General features: G+C 44.8%; 1 protein-coding gene and 1 long non-coding RNA gene across 3 annotated transcripts in view; one reads left to right on the plus strand and one right to left on the minus strand.

Moving 5' to 3' along the window:
- LOC6047603 (nucleolar complex protein 3 homolog) overlaps nt 1-16843 on the minus strand; it is a 36143-nt gene that overhangs the window by 17442 nt on the left and 1858 nt on the right. The window lies entirely within an intron of this gene.
- On the plus strand, nt 2408-3443 carry LOC119767382. Its single transcript, XR_005277479.1, has 2 exons — nt 2408-3042; nt 3113-3443. It is a non-coding gene; the product is annotated as an uncharacterized LOC119767382 (long non-coding RNA).

Genomic DNA, 16843 nt, shown 5'->3' on the forward strand with positions numbered 1-16843 from the left:
ATTAGAATATTGGCTAAAGTTAGTAAGGTAGAAAAAGTAATAAGTACGCAAACACGAACGATTCTAATTGAATTCCGTTTCACAATTCCGATTGAGTTAAGCGGTATACGCACTTCGGAAGGAGCTCTTTTCAACGTATTTTGATTTAAATTTTAACACACGTTTTTCAATGCTGTTTGTTCAATGACATACATCTGTTCTCTTTGCTCAAATATCAATCGCAAAACACTTGAAATTGCGGTGATTGGCAATGAAATAATTCCAATAGCCAAACACTTGAATTTTAAATGGTGTTGAAAAATAATAGTACGTACAAGCGATATACAGGTTCTCGCTTGCTAGTCGTGCACGCTACCACTGCGCCTACTGGCCAGTTGAAAACGGGAGAGTTTTTTTGTGCTACTCGTTCGAGCCTCGCTTCAACCCATCGATAAAAGTCGCGCTAAAATCAATCAGTGAAACATATTAAATTCAAGTGGAAAATCACGTTGACTTTGAATAGTTCAAGACAAATTCATGAGCAAAACACTTGAAAATCTTGAGCCACCCGAATGACAATAACGTGTCAAAAATAACAAAAAGTTAATCGCCCAAACACTTGCATTTGATAGTGATTTGGATTATTGTTTTTTTTTTTTTTTTTTTTTTTTTTTTTTGGGTCGAAACCTCTAAACTGGGCCCTCGTCCTGTCACGTCCGTCAGTAGTCTTGTCGTACATTACAACTAGAACCAGATCTGCCAATGAATTAGTACACTTCGACCAAATAAACACTGACGCTGTATGGATCTGACTGACATAAGTCCAAAATGTTCAATTATTCATATAAGTCCAAATATTCATTTGCGGATAACTACCTAACTTGAATTGAATACACGATTTAAAGTAACCTATCCGAAAGCTACTCTTATCTCAAATCCCCGACATTTTAATTAATAGCCAAAAAATCTAGAACGTTTCTTTAAAAACCTGTCTGGCTTCTTTAAAAAAACAAAAACAAAAAAATAGATTAACAGTTCATGAATTGAAAAAGAGACGACCATTTGATGTCAGAATTCCAGTAGATCCTCGATTCGCAACAATGGTCGATACAATCATAATCCGACAACCGTTAGTTCAACAGATCAACGAATTTAGTCCGATATCATTTCACTATTGATTGATCGAGACTCTATGGAAATTTTGACAAATCAGAATGGTTTTTATGAAATTAATTGCCAGAAGCAAAGAAAACAACAGAAAACAATGTTTAACAGCTTAACAGACCCTAGTCTTGTCACGTCCGTCATAAGTCTTGTTTGCTGAAAGTTTAAATGGTTAGTGTTGTAGTTAATCGTATTCAACATGACCATAATAGGCAGGCCTGTAATACGATTACCTTACTGATTTGTTACTTAGCTTTTAAGAGGACGACCCCCCAGTAGATGTCGGAATTGGTCAGTAACGAGTTTGACTTGGTCATCCTTTGACCAGCTCCGCTGATGAGGCTGGGCAAATATTAAGCAAAGGTGGCGGCAGTATCTTTTTTCTCCTAATTTCTAAGGAACGAAGAACTCATTAGGAAGAAATAAACCCTACAAATCTTCTCTAAATAATAATAAAAACAAAACTGAAGCTAATGGGCAAAATAAGTGTGCCTAAACCTAAATGCACTTTTAAATTTCTAAATGGTCTAGCTTAATTCCGCTTAACACCTATCATTTCTAAATTGTCTGTTGAACAAGCAAAAGGCTTAGGTAACAACAGAAAGTATTTTTTTAAAACCTGTTATAGAAAGTTATGTGGAGATAACAAACAGATAAATATTGTAATGTTGAAAATAATTATCCTAAATACTCTAAACATTGATTTCAAAATTGTATGGCAAACAGTAATTTAGACCCTACAATGCCTAGAAGAGGCCTCGGTTTCTGTTGTTGTGAGTAGACGCTGGTTTCAGAGTTCATTTTTCAATTGAAAAGGGGTGGGAGACGACTAATTTGCTTCATGAACTCCTAATCGACCCTGGGATCACCTCTTGTGTTTGTCCACTGATCGCTCCTAGCTAGGTGTTACCTAGACACAGTGTTAGCGGGCCTGCATGGCAAAAATGTTGGCTGGGGGGAGGGTGATATTATCCAATGAATTTTATTTTTAAGCCAACATTGCTAACGGCGTTGAGATCTCTACTCATGCCCAGGGTGATAGTGATTTGGATTGATGTTGAAACACAAACCAATAAGATCTATGATGTGGCTTTATTCAGTAATTCATGTGTTTGGGCACTTGAATAAAAAAGGTGGCGTATTTTCAGTGTAAGGTACTCGCGATTGAGTGTGTAGTAGTGCGGTTGTCAAAATCGCTATCACCGACTCTCTCACTCCGATGGAAGCTGACTTTGTTTATGTTTTGGTTTTCCTGGCACAGTCCATTGTTCGTTCGTTTTTGTTTTCGTGGCACGGAGTGATGCACTCACACTTATGTAAATCAAGATCGCGAGTACCTATGATACACTGAAAATACGCCACCCTTTTTTTCCAAGTGCCCAAACACTTGAATGATTCAATTAAGCCGCATCTTAGATCTAATTTGTTTGTGTTTCAATTTCAATCCAATCCATTATTAAATTCAAGTGTTTTGGCGATTGACTTTTTGGTATTTTTTGACACCTTATTTTCATTCGGGTGGCTCAAAAATTACAAGTGTTTTGCTCATGAATTTGCCCCACTGTGTTGAACTATTCAAAGTGATGAGGAAAACACTTGAAATTGATCTTGTTTTGATTTGAAATGCAGGTTCGCGACAGCTTCATGAGGCTTTGCTTTGTTTCCTCATTTGAAAGTTTTGGCCGTCCGGTGTGTTCGTTTTTCGCAGACCGCGTGAGTTCGCTGCCGCTATGTTCCAGTCCAGTAAATTGCCTGCCCGGATTGTGACCGTGAAGATGAGCATCGCCACAAGACTGCGTCCTCGGGCTCGGGCTCCGTATGGCCAGCGGAAGGGCTTGGTCTCCCGGATTCCCGGATAGAAGCCAACTTTTGTGATAAAGTTCCTTTCCGGACTATTTGGTGAGTGGAGAGAGAATTTTTGTTGTGGGGTTTTGTTTTGATTTTTGGATTTATTTTGTATGATTCACAGGAAGGATGCGAAAGAGCTGCAGATGCCGTACCAGGAAGCGGTGCCAGTGAGAAGCAAGATTCGGATGCAGGGGCCAAGCTATGCGTCATTCGGATGGTCAAGGCACAGTTTGAGTCGATGGAACCACCGCGGTTCTACCAAAGAGAATTCCGCATCAACAAGAAGATTCTGCAGTGGCCTCCATCTCCGCCGGCACCGGTGCTTCACTCGCCGACGCTGAGGAACCTCCCAGGAAGCAGTGGTGGTGTCGGGACAACCGGATGAAAAAAATTACAAAATTTTTACACACCAAGTTGTTCTTGAAGTTAGAAAATAAAAGCAGCCAAAAAAATTAATTGCGCAACATCTTCTTTATTTAAAAAAAATCGAAATCCATTTCTTTTACATGCAAACATGCATTGATTTTTTTTTTTTTTTTTTTTGGGAGGGTGATCCAGTCGCACATCGTTGATGTCGAAACCTCTAAACTGAGCCCTCGTCCTGTCACGTCCGTCAGTAGTCTTGTCGTACATTACAACTAGAATCAGATCTGCCAATGAATTAGTACACTTCGACCAAATAAACACTGACGCTGTATGGATCTGACTCTAGAATAAATGCACAGTTGTGTGTTATTTATAAGTCCAAAATGTTCAATTATTCATATAAGTCCAAATATTCATTTGCGGATAACTACCTAACTTGAATTGAATACAAGATTTAAAGCAATCTATCCGAAAGCTACTCTTATCTTAATTCCCGACATTTTAATTATTAATAAAAAAACGTTTCTTTTAAAACCTGTCTGGCTTCTTTTTAAAAACAAAAAAATAACAGTTGATATTTTACAAGTCGTGAATTGAAAAAGAGACGACCATTTGTTCGTCAGAATTCCAGTAGATCCTCGATTCGCAACAATGGTCGATACAATCATAATCCGACAACCGTTAGTTCAACAGATCAACGAATTTAGTCCGATATCATTTCACTATTGATTGATCGAGACTCTATGGAAATTTTGACAAATCAGAATGGTTTTTATGCTACTTGAATGAAAATCACCGATTCTGATAGAATTACTAAATTCACTGTTACTAATTTTGTCCCTAAATAACTAAAGGCAAAGTATAAAAAGTTGATATTTATAGTTAAAGTCCTAAATTCTACAAACACTATTTTTGTAAACCCGCATCCTAACCTAACACCCACATTAAGATAGGGAAAATCACATATGTAGCGGTTCATTGTACAAATGTGATATTTCCACTATCAGAGAACCTCCTTGTCTCGATGACAGCTTACCGGCCATCGATTAAGCCCTGAGACTACGCCAAAGTGGGTTCTCGCAGCATGAAGTGGTGTCCATGTGTAAAAATGGAAGCTTCAGCAATATACTGAACACTTCGATTTTAATTCCACATCGAATCAAATCATACTCTTTGCCAAACAAGCATCAAACCTATGACACTCATTATGACAAAGCCCAGGGACATGCAAACATGCATTGATTATAGAAAGAAAAGCTATTTAAAACCAATAAATATAATATTGTATTTCATGTGACGCAACACGTCAAATTCAAGTGTTTTGCTATTGAATTGACAGTATATTTTGGTGCCCAAAATTCAAGTGTTTTGCTATTGATATTTGAGTGCTCTGTACAGCAGGGTCAGATCATGTGTAGAACACTTCGATAAACCGTGGGTTTTTTGCTCAGTGTATACAGCCTTGCTTTGACAGGTTACGCTCGTATTTTGATTTTTGTCTGCCTTCCCAATAAATCGAACCGAGCGATTTCCACTCTCGCCGCGCTTTTTCTCTCCGCCTTTTTCTGTCGAGCCTATTTCGGTATGACTCGATCAGTGTGTAAGCCAAGTTTCCCAGTTTACTCAATCGGAATTCTGAAACGGAATGCAATTCGTTCCGTTTTCAACCGATTCCGTGTACGTACCGGTTGTTGCGTTTGAAACGGAATACGTAAACGATTCGAATTGAATTCCATTTCAGAATTCCGACTGAGTTGACTGGGTTGTTGTAATTCCTCCATCTTGTTTTGATTGACGAAAATTGATGTCGGTGGGTGAACACATTTTTTTTGTTTATTTAATAAAGAACAATATAAAGTATGTAAAAATATTACTTGGCGAAATGGCCAACATCACCATCCAAACCTCCGACGGCAACACGGATTTGGTGCCAAAGCAACAAATTGTTTTTCTAGTGACGTGTGCATCTTCAGCGCTGGTAGCAAAAATCGCATCAAATTTGCACCCGACGTCTACCCCACCTGTCGCGGTAGGATACCCCACCTGTCGCGGTAGGAAATTTGCTCTCAGTTCTTCGGGATTTCACTTTCCTACCCGGTTTTCAGCCTGTTTGCTACCGCATCAAATGGAATTATGTACGGAAAATCAAATCGAATTAAGTACGGAAAATAAAAAAAAAATATTTTAATAAGTTCATTATTTTTTTTTTAATTTAGAAAAAAATCAATTCAATTTCAATTCAATTAGTTTTTATAAGTAAATAATCAATTCACAATTTCGTAATTCTTATAACCTAATAATGTTTTAGAGTATTTTTCAACTTTGTATTATAGTAAAAAAAATAAAAAATAAAAAAAAAATTAAAGAATTAAAAAAATTAAAAAAAGTAAAAAAAAATAATTTAAAAAAAACGCCACCTTATTTTTTGCTCATTCGTGAGGAGGAGCGCTGCGCGAGCTAGTTCACGTTTGCCCGCGCTCACGTTTGTTCCGATTTTTCAGCTCGCGTTTGCCCCACGCTCGCGCCCAATTTTCACTCACGGAGCACTCACTTTGGAAGTATCGCAAAACGAATCGTTTTCCGTTTTTGAGAAAGTTTATGTTTTTCAATCCTAGTTAGATTTTTTGCTTAAGGCGCTGCATGTCATGGAAACACTACTTAGGAACATCTATATATATAAAAAATTTCGACGGTTTTGTTCGAACGCGCATCAGTTGATAACGGAAAGTCGGATTGGAGGGCTCTTTGCTGCGTTGGGTTCGTATAAGCCCAAGGAAGGTTCTTACGCTAAAGAGTAACAACTTTGGCCACTCCGGAACCGATTCCGGAAGATCTGCATATTGTATGGGAAAAGTTGCGTAAAATCAAATTTTGATCACAGGAGGCTAAAAACGTCAAGAAGTGAAAAAATGACAAGACGAAGTTTGTCGGGATTAGCTTGTTTTTTTTATATATTGGTTGTGTTGGCCTTCAAGGAGTGGATTGTAGTTCTTTCGCGGCAACCGGACGTTTCGGATAGGAGCAAAAAATGCGATTTCAATAATTCTCTTCGTACTCGTCCAACGCCTCGCTCCACAGCTCGTTCTCTCCGGGGTTGCGCTCCAACACCGAGATAGCCGGTTTCACCCTCGGCCAGACATCAATCAGTGATCTCAGTATAATCGGCGCGACGTCGGAGTCGACGTACCATGATCCACTTGTCGTTCTTCTGCCTGTGTACTTTCCGCTGATGCACTCTCCAGACCTCACTCACACCAATCATCCGTCTGTGCGCTGGCATCTCTTGTGCTGCCTTTCTTTGCATCTTCCTGTCAGCACTCTGCTTGGCACCTGCCTTCACTCCGGGCGGCGCCGGTGAGGCCCAGTCAACTCAATCGGAATTCTGAAACGGAATTCAATTCGAATCGTTTACGTACCGTGTACGTATCGGTTGTTGCGTTTGAAACGGAATATGTAAACGATTCGAATTGAATTCCGTTTCAGAATTCCGATTGAGTTAACTGGGGGGTGGCGACGACGATGGGGAGCGTTCTTCTTCAAAACGAAACGCCTTCGGGCTAATTCCGTCGCGATCACACGTTCCGGATCACTTTCTTCGTTCTCCGGACAGTGCTAGGGTATTTTAACCATTAGTGGACCCCCTAGTAGAGCCGAAGCACATTTTTCACAAATTTTCAATATTTTAAGCACTTTTTCATAACCATTTGTACAAAACAATGAAATCTGAAGTCTTTTGAACAATTTTGACTATTTGTTTCATCAGTTATTTGTTTTTGAGCAGAAAAATAGCCAATTGAAAAAAAAGTTTTTTTTGCCTGTTATGGACCCCTTTTCCTATAGTGGACCCGGGTCCATAATCCGATTGTGGACCCGGGTCCACTATAGGCAAACTGTTATTTTTATACCAAATTTTACCGATATTTGATGTTTTGATGCATGGTGTAGGTCTTATGATAGATATAATGAATAAAAGATGGATTTTTCTCACTTTTCATCATAAACAAATATGTTTTGTTAACAAATTTGGCTTCAAACAACAACAAAATCTAACAGACATTTAAACACATTTATTTCCGAAAAAGATCAGAGAAAATCACTGTAAACATAAAAATAATTTAAAAAAAGTAATTTTGATGCAATTTTTTCGATATTATTTACATAAATGGTTGACCGAAACTAAACAATAGATTTGTTAACAGTTGCTGATAAAACCACGCATGTTTATTTAAAAAAAATAGTTTTGTTATTGATTTATCATTATAAAGTATCATTTAAAACTGCAATTATGATGCTTCAGTAAACTACAATTAACTATAGTTTTGATTAATTATAAATTCTAACGGCTTCAGCATTTTTGGTACTTTTAACATGAAAACATCTATATTTATACTCATAATTGAAAAAAAAAAATGCGTTTAGGTTGATAACAACAAGCATTTATTGTATGTTTAAGAGAAACTTTTGCTAGAGGCCATGGCTGATTTCAGATGTCGAATTCAAAACACTTATTTTGGTTAAAAGGACAATTCAATGTCAGTCAACATTGTTTTAAATGATGCTGAACATGCCAAATAAAAGATTCGAAGACAACAACACGGTTGAAATTGTGATTTTATTGAATTTTTCATCAAAAACCCTTCAGAGGGTCCACTATAGGAAAGGGGTCCACTAATGGATAACGTACTCTACTCAAACCTTCTGTTTAGCAGCGATGCGTTTCAGTTCCGACCGCGGAACACGTTCGTTCTAAAACCTTTTTCCGAGGCAAAAGGAAGACAACAACAATTACAAACTGTTGCTCACGGCGTTTCGATTCAGATCTTCCGAGTGACTGACGTCACAGTATTCCTCGCACTTCGCACAACAAAAGAACACTTCATACATACCATACCAATCAGCTTAGAACACCATACGCGGTGCCCGTGCTGTATCAAGAAGGTTGTTCCATGTTGCTCGGTTCTGGGCTGCAGCTCGCCAGTCTCCTAGGTTGCAGATCTTTCTTAGGTCCGCCTCGATCTGATTACCCCATCGTGAACGCTGTGCTCCTGCTCTTCGGCCTGTGCCACCGGTCGCGCGCGGTCAAAGAGCATCCTGACAGGATGGTCTTCGTCCATCCTCGCGACATGGCCGGCCCACCTGAGCCTCCCGATTCTCGCCAGGGTGACGATTGTCGGTTCTCCCAGCAGCGCGTGCAGTTCGTGGTTCATGCGCCTTCGCCACTCGTTCTGAGCTGTACTCGTTCGGGCTCGTTCGTCCTCTTGCCGCAGCGTCCAGGTCTCATGGCCATAGAGGGCAACCGGTCTAATCAGTGTCTTGTACAGGGTCAGCTTCGTGGCGCGATGAGATGTCAAGGTTTTCCGTAATCCAAAGTAGGCGCGATCGCGGAGTGGATACGAGTCCGATCTAAGCTCATGACGCACACGACCTCCTCCAGCACATCGCCATCCACAGCTGGGTGAGTCACAACGTCCTTGAGCTTTCATGTACTTTGTTTTCGTCGTATTCTTGGCCAATCCAATTCGTCTTGCTTGCGTCTTTAAGGCTGTGTAACCCCTTTTCACCGTCTCTAGGTCTCTCGCTATAATGTCAATGTCGTCTGCATAAGCAAGGAGTTGGACTGTCCTGTTGCAAATCGTGCCTCTCGTTAGACCCGCTCTTCGCACAACTCCCTCAAGTCCGATGTTAAACAGCGCATTGGATAAGCCGTCTCCTTGTCGTAAACCTTGGTGCGATTGGAAGGGGTCCGCTAGCTCCCCTGCCACTCGCACGTGACACATCACACGATCCAAGGTAGCCTTGATCAGCCGAGTCAGTTTGTCCGGAAATCCGTTCTCGTGCATGATCTGCCATAGCTGTTCGCGGTCTGTATCGTAAGCTGCCTTGAAATCGATGAAGATGTGGGTGCATTGTACTCACGGCATCGAGGATCTGCCGGAGCGAGAAAATTTGGTCCGTGGTGGCCGAGCGCCAGTAAACCCCGCTTGATACGAACCTCCGTGCGTACGGTGTCAGCAGACGGCAGAGGATCTGGGAGAAGATTTTATCGCAGCGTGATGCCGCGGTAGTTGCCGCAGTCCAGCTTATCGCCCTTTGTAGATGGGACACACGACACCATCCATCCATTCTTCTGTAGATCTTAGAAATCACCAAGTGGATTGCTCGCCAACCTCTCCTCCATATTTGAAGAGCCCCACCGGCCTCAGCTTTGCAGCCTGATCTCCTTCTTCACCGATCAGGTGCCGGGAACTGTTGGTCAGCAGCGGGCGGTCCAAGTTGGGCTTCAAAGCCGTCTCCATGCGCTACATCGCCGTTGAGGTGCTCGCTGCCACCTGTTCAACAACTCGCCTTTGTCCATAAGAAGGCCTCCGGATGTTGCGGCGCATAGCCTTTGCGGGACCGGTTTACCTTCTCGAACTTTCGCGTCTCGTTCTGCCGGAACAGCTGCTCCATTTCGGCGCGATCGCGATCTTCAGCTTGAAGACCGTCTGCTGTTTCAGCGCTTGTTTGTCTGGTCGCTCATCAGTTGCAGCTCTCAGCTCAGCATCACCGCTTTCTTCTCGTCGTCGCTGGCACTCCTCGCAGCCCGCTGCTACCGGACGCTTCAGCGACACTGCCGATGAGCATATTCTGCTCCATCCATCGTTGAGCGAGGCAGCGCCGAGTTCCTCCTCCGTTGGCAGGCTCGCTTCCAGCTGCTGCACGTAGTGCTGAGCCGAAGCCGTGTCCTGCAGCCGCTCGGTGTTGAACGGCGGTGGGAGCCGGCTCCGTCGTCGACAGTTTTGAGTGCATGCTTGCACCCACCAGGTAGTGGTCCGCGGACAGCGTGCGGATGTTCCGTATGTCCGAGAAGAATCGGCCGTCGATGAGGACGTGGTCGATTTGTGTTTTTGTTCGTTGGTTAGGCGATGTCCAGGTGACTTTGTGGATGTCTTTCCGGGGGAAGAATGTGCTCCGTACCACCATACAGCGGGAGGCTGTGTGCAGGCTGTTCGGTCCGATCACCGGCTTGTACATCTCCTCCCTTCCTATGCGGGCGTATCTGATCGATCCTCTCGCTCTCCAGCGCGTAGAACGCTTCCTTCTCGGCATCGGATGATTCCTCGTGTGGGCAATGTATGTTGAAGATGTAATAGTTAAAGAAACGGCCTTTAATCCTCAACACATCCTGTCGTCGATCGGCTCAATCATGACTCCGCATCTTGCCCAACTCTATGAAGCCTCCCAGCTTGTTTTCGGCTCCGCCGCTCTGGTACATGGTGAGCTCCAAAGCATCATCCTCCCACATCTTCGCTCCTTCCAGCACATCTCCTGCAGTGCTACAACATCGAAGTTGCGGGTTTGAGCTCGTTCATCAGAGCGTACTCGTACCCATCGAAACGCCCGATGTTTTTCCAATCGGTGTCCTTTTCGTGCCTAGGTTTATGCCGTTTGTTCCGGATCCTTATTCCTTCTTGATTGTTCGTAATGTTGTTATTTTCGGTATGCAGCCGGATTGGGGCTGCGATACCTAGTCTCGGGGTGGGGTTGTCACCTTGAAGCTACCGAGACCCAGCTCCGGTTTTCTCTCGACACCGTAACGGGGGCCTTTCTCACGAGGCCTAACGGCATAGCTAAACCCTCCGAAGAGGATGGAGCCCCCCTTCCCTGTCAGCATACTACCATAGTTCCCACCGGGATTGGTTACCCGATTTCTCCAATGGTTACTAGTATCCCGGCTAGCGCCGTCAACGACAGATTGGAAGTGCTTATTTTCATAACCTATGTTTTTGAATAATAAATTGGATTCGCAAGGGTCAAATTATATTGGAGACCTACCTCAGAGTTGAAATTATAAATACCCCGTTAACTCAATCGGAATTCTGAAACGGAATTCAATTCGAATCATTTACGTATTCCGTTTCAAACGCAACAACCGATACGTACACGGAATCGGTTGTTGCGTTTGAAACGGAATACGTAAACGATTCGAATTGAATTCCGATTGAGTTGACTGGGTACTTTCGAATTAATCGGCCTAACCTTAATAATAGTTAAGGTAAGCAGAGACAATTGCTGGGGGAAGGGTATGAGCGCGTCAACCAAAATGACTAAAAACCTTAGAAAAACTTACAAAACAATGAATTAATTCAAGAAGATTTATGCTGTGGTAAGTTCGGGTGGCGAATGACTGGACATGGCGTACCATAGGTACTTCGAGTACCGCAGGAATAAAATAGACCCACCAAGCGGTCCATTAGCCTCATGCCAGCAACTCCGATACACTGGCTTCCCCGCGGCGCTAGCCGGGATACTAGTAACCATTGGAGAGATCGGGTAACTAACCCCGGTGGGAACTATGGTAGTATGCTGACAGGGAAGGGGGGCTCCATCCTCTTCGGAGGGTTTAGCTATGCCGTTAGGCCTCGTGAGAAAGGCCCCCGTTACGGTGTCGAGAGAAAACCGGAGCTGGGTCTCGGTAGCTTCAAGGTGGCAGCCCCACCCCGAGACTAGGTATCGCAGCCCCAATCCGGCTGCATACCGAAAATAACAACATTACGAACAATCAAGAAGGAATAAGGATCCGGAACAAACGGCACAGACCTAGGCACGAAAAGGACACCGATTGGAAACTCGGAACATGGAACTGCAGATCGCTATTCGATGGGTATGAGTACGCTCTGTTGAACGAGCTCAAACCCCGCAACTTCGATGTTGTAGCACTGCAGGAGATGTGCTGGAAGGGAGCGAAGATGTGGGAGGATGATGCTTTGGAGCTCACCATGTACCAGAGCGGCGGAGCCGAAAACAAGCTGGGAAACGGCTTCATAGTGTTGGGCAAGATGCGGAGTCGTGTGATAGATTGGGAGCCGATCGGCGACCGGATGTGTAGGTTGGGGATTAAAGGCCGTTTCTTCAACTATCACATCTTCAACGTACATTACCCACACGAGGAATTATCCGATGCCAAGAAGGAAGCGTTCTACGCGAAGCTGGAGCAGAAGTTCGACAACTGCCCGCAGAGGGACGTCAAGATCGTCATCGGAGATATGAACGCCCGCATAGGAAGGGAGGAGATGTACAAGCCGGTGATCGAGCCGAACAGCCTACACACCGTCACGAACGACAACGGCCAGCGGTGCATCAACTCGCAGCCTCATGCGGTATGGTGGTACGGGAGCACATTCTTCCCGATACAGCAGCTTCGCAACCATGAAAACGTGTCAGATACCAAGCGCTGAAACAGCAGAGAAATTCACCAAGTCACATGCCAAATAAGAAGATCGCGATCGCGCTGAAATGGAGCAGCTATTCCGGTAGAACGAGACGCGAAAGTTCTACGAGAAGGTAAACCGGTCCCGCAAAGGCTATGCGCCGCAAGCCAACACTTGTCGGGACGCCGAGGGAAACCTTCTTATGGACAAAGGCGAGTTGTTGAACAGGTGGCAGCAGTTCTTCAACGAGCACCTCAATGGCGATGTAGCGCATGGAGACGGCTTTGAAGCCCAACTTGGACCGCCCGCTGCTGACCAACAGTTCCCGGCACCTGATCTGGAGACGGTGAAGAAGGAGATCAGGCAGCTGAAGAACAACAGGGCCGCCGGTAAAGATCGGTTACCCGGTGAGCTCTTCAAATATGGAGGAGAGCAGTTGGCGAGGGCAATCCACTTGGTGATTTCTAAGATCTGGAGGGAGGAGAAACTACCAGAAGAATGGATGGATGGTGTCGTGTGTCCCATCTACAAAAAGGGCGATAAGCTGGACTGCGGCAACTACCGCGGCATCACGCTTATCAACGCGGCCTATAAAATCTTCTCCCAGATCCTCTGCCGTCTGCTGACACCGTACGCACGGAGGTTCGTGGGCCCCTATCAAGCGGGGTTCACTGGCGCTCGGGCCACCACGGACCAAATTTTCTCGCTCCGGCAGATCCTTGAGAAATGCCGTGAGTACAACGTGCCCACACATCACATCTTCATCGATTTCAAGGCAGCTTACGATACAGTCGACCGCGAACAGCTATGGCAGATCATGCACGAGAACGGATTTCCAGACAAACTGACTCGGCTGATCAAGGCTACCTTGGATCGTGTGATGTGTCACGTGCGAGTGGCAGGGGAGCTAGTTGATCCCTTCCAATCGCACCAAGGTTTACGACAAGGTGACGGCTTATCCAATGTGCTGTTTAACATCGGACTTGAGGGAGTTGTGCGAAGAGCGGGTCAAGACACGAGAGGCACGATTTGCAACAGGACAGTACAACTCCTTGCTTATGCGGACGACATTGACATTATAGCGAGAGACCTAGAGACGGTGAAAAGGGGTTACACAGCCTTAAAGACGCAAGCAAGACGAATTGGATTGGCCATGAATACGACGAAAACAAAGTACATGAAAGGGAGGGGCTCAAAGGACGTTGACCCCCCAAGACTCACCCCTTTAACTGTGGATGGCGATGTGCTGGAGGAGATAAGCGAATTCGTGTACTTGGGATCGCTGGTAACGGCCGACAACGACATCAGCTTAGAGATCCGGACTCGTATCCACTCCGCGAATCGCGCCTACTTTGGATTACGGAAAACCTTGACATCTCATCGAGTGCAACGCGCCACGAAGCTGACCCTGTACAAGACACTGATTAGACCGGTTGCCCTCTATGGCCATGAGACCTGGACGCTGCGGCAAGAGGACGAACGAGCCCGAACGAGTACAGCTCAGAACGAGTGGCGAAGGCGCATGAACCACGAACTGCACGCGCTGCTGGGAGAACCGACAATCGTCACCCTGGCGAGAATCGGGAGGCTCAGGTGGGCCGGCCATGTCGCGAGGATGGACGAAGACCATCCTGTCAGGATGCTCTTTGACCGCGCGCGACCGGATGGCGGCACAGGCCGAAGAGCAGGAGCACAGCGTGCACGATGGGGAAATCAGATCGAGGCGGAGCTAAGAAAGATCTGCAACCTAGGGGACTGGCGAGCTGCAGCCCAGAACCGAGCAACATGGAACAATCTTCTTGATACAGCACGGGCACCGCGTATGGTGTTCTAAGCTAATTGGTATGGTATGTAAGTTCGATTCAATGTTATGTGCTTGGTTGATTAAAATATATATTTTATGTACCGAAACAGTTTGTTGACTACCTTTCCAGCGTGCGGGTCAGAATGAGCAACCATTAATAAAAAGTCATTTTTGTTTGTTTGTTAAGTATCAACAGGCCACCAATGACCCCAATGATACTGTGACTATGTTACACAATAATAATTTAATTATATCTAAAAAACTCCAAAAATTGCTTTTTCAAAACATCACGTGACACATTAAAATCAAAAATTGAGGCTACTCGATTGAAGGTCCGTTGAAATCCGATGATGGAGCCGTGTGCACTGTAGTTGGCAGCTTCAAGTGGGATTCGGAAGAAGGCACCTTCGCGCAGCACACGAGATCTAGCTTGCAGATTCAGCTCACCGAGTAGGGAGGGGCAATCAATCCTTGATGTGAGCAGGTCGGCAACAGCGGTTACACGTGCGGCGTTGCGACGAACAGCCAAAGAGTCCAGATGGATAAGCTGACATCTGCTTTCGTAGCTTGGGAGACGGTGGGGTCTCTCCATGGAAGCAAGCGGAGTGCGAAACGAATGAATCGCCGCTGCACGCCTCGATCTCTCCGAGCTATTCTGGTACCAGGGATTCCACACCACGGAACTGTATTCCAGGGTTGACCGGACGAGGCCGCAGTACAATGACTTCAGGCAGTAGACGTCGGTGAACTTTTTGGTCGCACGAAATATGAAACCAAGCAGTCTTGAGGCTTTTGCAACGATGTATGCGACGTGATTCTTGTACGTGAGCTTCGCGTCTAGCATCACTCCGAGATCGTTTATGCATTCGACCCGCGGGACGGTTGTTCCGAGGAGCGTGTAGTTGTGCGTGATCGGCCTGAGCTTCCTGGTGAACGATATAACGGAACACTTCAGAGGATTTAAGGTCATGCGGTTAGTGGCACACCAGTCAGCGAATTTGTCCAGCTGCTGTTGAAGTAGTTCAGCGTCATGCGTTGAGTTCACGTACCGGAAGATCTTCAAATCGTCGGCATAAGCGAGTCTTGATCCATCCAGTACAACATTGCTATCGTTAAAGTAGAGCAAGAATATAAGAGGCCCCAAGTGACTTCCTTGCGCTACACCGGAGTAGGCGAGGAATAGCAGCGAGACGCATTCGCCGATCTTCACACTGATTGTTCGTCTGGAAAGATAGGACTGAAACCAACCGAGCAAACTGCCACTAAACCCTAGTTTTTCGAGCTTAGCAATCGCGATGTCATGGTTGAGCCTGTCGAAGGCTGCGGAGAGATCAGTATAGATTACGTCGGTTTTGGCTTCGACTAGCTAGCCCCTTGGTCAGGAAGGTGGTGAAGGTCAGCAAGTTCGATGTAGTCGAACGTCCCGGCATGAAGCCATGTTGCTCAGCGCAGATTTGTTGCTTGCAGTGAAAAAACACCAGGTCGAGCACAGCGAGCTCGAACAGTTTGGAGACGGCGCAAAGCGCCGAGATCCCCCGGTAGTTGTCGATGTCACGTTTGTTTCCCTTTTTATAGACTGGAAACATGAAAGCAGTTTTCCACAGGTCCGGAAAAACCCCTTTGTCGAGAGAGTGCTGGAACAGGAATCGTAGTGGATGCACTTTTTCAGGATACTAGAGGGGATTCCATCAGGTCCTACTGATGAGGTTGATTTCAATCTGGCAGCTGCGTTCATGATTCGTTGGTCGTCGAGTACGAGTCGGTCCAGAACGTTGCCGCAGGGTGGCACATTTTCTGTGGCGGCTGCGACCTCGTGCGGTGAAAGGGATTCATTGATGAACATTCTTGAAAATTTCTCTGCAAACAGTTGACTGATGGTATCGGGATTTGAAGCGGTCTCGTTGTCATCCGGTACACGAGCTACCTGATAAAAACTCACACTTCAGCTGGAGCGAGCATTCCTTCCGTGAGCGCTAGCTCATTCGCAACCCTGCCGTTCAACACAACAAGTCGTTGCACTCAGAAATAAGTACGGTATGCAGATTGGAAGGAACGCGGCCAAGAAATGATGCGTGTTCTTTCCGTGACCCCCAAGAAAAGTTGACAGTTCGGTATGAGCGCGTTTGGCGGTGTGCGCACTTGAGGTTCTTTGGGGGGAAAAAGAAAAATATAAAAATTCAAAAAATAAAATTAAATAGATTAAAAATGTTGATTCAAAAACTTTAAACAACAATTCCAGAGTTTTTTATAAATGACCTGTAAGCTATTGTGTTTCATATGTTTAAAGAATTTATAAACAAAACTCTAAAATTATTATTAATGAACAAAATTGAGAATTTCTTCAAAAAATTAGGAAATTATAAAATTGTGAATTATGTAATATTCGCAATTCGCAATTTTCAGTGTAAGAACGGGCCTTCACCGATCTTATGCACTAGGTTCCTGACGAACACTGCTCTTACACCTACATCTCACACTTGCTCTGAGTCAG

The sequence above is a fragment of the Culex quinquefasciatus genome, chromosome 2 (assembly GCF_015732765.1).
Source record: "Culex quinquefasciatus strain JHB chromosome 2, VPISU_Cqui_1.0_pri_paternal, whole genome shotgun sequence".
NCBI classification, from domain to species: domain Eukaryota; kingdom Metazoa; phylum Arthropoda; class Insecta; order Diptera; family Culicidae; genus Culex; species Culex quinquefasciatus.